We start from the raw sequence: 2679 nt of genomic DNA, 5'->3' as shown, positions 1-2679 counted from the left end.
TGACACTGGTTGAAACAACTTGTGGTCCAGGTAGGGGCTTTTCTGGTAGTAGCAAAAAATGCACAACGTTGTAGCAAAAAGTGTACAAGGTTGTAGAAAAACACATAGTCGCAAGGTCTCGACAACCTCATGAAAAAGGATGTAACAAACGACAGTGCCGGTAGCAGCAAAAAACCAAAACTGTTGTAGCAAAAAATTGGTACAAAATGATTCCAGCAAAAAAAATATGGCAGCAAAATTTGGTTAGTTCCAACAAAAAACGAAGATGGTGGTAACAAATTAGTACACTGGTTCCAGCAATAACAAACATGGAGGCAAAACCAAAACTGTTGAAGTAAAACAAATCGCCAGTAGTAGCGATATGTGTTGCTGGTTCCAGCAAAGAACTAACGATGCAGCTCCCATCCACCCGATTGTAGCAAAAAATTGCATTGTATCCAGCAAAATAAGAAAATACTGGTAGCAAAATATTGCAAAACAAAAATGGAAGTTGTCCTCTAGCAAAAGTAAAAAAACACGGATGTAGCAAAAAATCAAGCTCGTTCCAGCAAACCAGAAAGTCAGTGGTAGCAAAACAAAACACCTGTGGTGGCAAAAAAGAGTATTGGTTTCCAGCAAAACCAAACGCTTGTGGTAGCAAAAAGGATTAATGGTTCCAACATCAGGGAACATTGGTTCCAACATCATCGCATGCCAGCGTAGCTCCGAGATGAACGACAAGAAAAGAAACAACAATCTCCTTTCCCAAGAGCAGAGCGTGCGTGCTGCATGTGCTTGAGCCCAACCTCGTGGGATCTATGGCGGACTGCACATGGCATGAGAGAGAAGGCAAAAAAGCAAGGACGAGCTGACCCCTCTCATGGATCTATGACGGAAAAAGTTGCGGGAAGCAGGGAAGGCAGTAAAAACGAGCTCAAATTGATGGGGAGATTTCTGGAGAGAACACACGAAGGAGAAGGAGGAGAGATTGGAGCCGGGGGATTGAAGGACGAGAAGGGTGAGGTTGCCTCGTGTGGTCTCCAAAAAATGCGAGCGGATAAGATGGAAGTGGTGGGGATAGAGATAAGCTTAATCGGTAGTGGGCCTGGCCTGCCTAGCAATGGGAGCGAGCGGACCGCCCGAACGCTCGGCCGGTCGACCGTATACAAGCGTTTCCCAATTTACATCACGAGGTGCGTCTGGTCCAAAACCAGCCACCGCCCACGAACGCCCAACCACCAGTTCCTTTCCTCTCCTGCCCGCCCGCGACCTCCCGCCCGTCCGCCGCCGCCCTGTCGCCGCCCTACCTCCTCCACATCCCGCCGCCGCCCCGCTGCACGCCGCCCGCATCGATCAGATCCGGCCCCGCCCCGCCCCCGCTTTTTTCCACGCTGCCCCGCCGCGCACCCGCCGCGTATCCGGCCGCCGCCCCATGCGCCGCAGCTCCGCCCGGCCCCGGCCCGCCCGCCGTAGCTTTGAACCGCACCGGCTCCGTCCGCCACCGCCCCGCATGTCGTCGCCGCCCCGCAGCTCCACCCCTCCCTGCACGGCTCCGTCTGCCACCGCCCCGGCCGCACGCCGCCACCGCTTCCACCGCTCTCTGATGGCGCTGAAGAAGATGCCGAAGGGCAAGTTGAGCTTCTTCGGCGTGAGGCAGAAAACCCTCCGGTAACTTCGGAGTGGAGCTCTCCGACGCCAGGAGGCGTTGGTGGATCAGCACGTACCCCTCTGACCACGAGGCCGCGCATGCCTACGACGTGGCGGTGTGGCATGCCGAGAGGCCTCGGGAGCACCTCGACTTCCCAGAGATCGAGAGTCGGGCGGAAGTGGAGATGCTTGTGCCGCAGGGCATCAAGATGAAGGAGATCTCGAAGAAGAAGAAGAAGAAGAAGAAGAAGAAGAAGAAGAAGAAGAAGAAGAAGAAGAAGTCATCGGTTGTCGTCAGTTCCAGCGAGATCGACGAGGAGGCGATGGCGAGGTTTGCACGGGAGCATCCAGAGTACGTCCAGGTCGAGCTGGAGTATTACTGGAAGTGTGAGGCGAGTAGAAGAAGAAGGGGACGAACAAGGAGGACGAGGCCGGTCCCTCGATAGTTATCCCCATCGAGTCCTCTTCCGAGGAGGACTGGGCAGACTTCTCGGAGGAGGAGGAGGGGTGCGACGACCCGGAGAAGGAGGAGTTCTGGGCGCAGTTCCACAGCTCCGACGATGAGGAGTAGTTTATCTAGTAGTTTGAATAAGTAGTAGTTGAAGTTCATGTATGAAACTATGTGATGAATCACAAGTATAGGGTATCTATCGTAGTCCTTTCGATAAGTAAGAGTGTCGAACCCAACGAGGAGCAGAAGGAAATGATAAGCGGTTTCCAGCAAGGTATTCTCTGCAAGTACTGAAATAAGTGGTAACAGATAGTTTTGTGATAAGATAATTTGTAACGAGCAACAAGTAACAAAAGTAAATAAGGTGCAGCAAGATGGCCCAATCCTTTTTGTAGCAAAGGACAAGCCTGGACAAACTCTTATATGTTGTAATGTGCTCCCGAGGACACATGGGAATATCGTCAAGCTAGTTTTCATCACGTTCATATGATTCGCGTTCAGTTCTTTGATAATTTGGTATGTGGGTGGACCGGTGCTTGGGTACTGTCCTTACTTGGACAAGCATCCCACTTATGATTAACCTCTATTGCAAGCATCCGCAA

General features: G+C 51.9%; 1 pseudogene; it reads left to right on the top strand.

Annotated features, from left to right (window-relative positions):
• Window positions 1–1582: 1582 nt before the first annotated feature.
• Window positions 1583–2197, top strand: LOC147965779 (uncharacterized; annotated as a pseudogene).
• The last annotated feature ends 482 nt before the right edge of the window (window positions 2198–2679 follow it).

The sequence above is a fragment of the Triticum urartu genome, chromosome 6A (genome assembly GCF_056163025.1).
Source record: "Triticum urartu cultivar PI428250 chromosome 6A, HENAU_Tu73, whole genome shotgun sequence".
Classification (NCBI taxonomy): domain Eukaryota; kingdom Viridiplantae; phylum Streptophyta; class Magnoliopsida; order Poales; family Poaceae; genus Triticum; species Triticum urartu.
The sequence above is the reverse complement of the archived record's forward strand: the minus strand, read 5'-3'. Positions and strand labels throughout refer to the sequence as shown.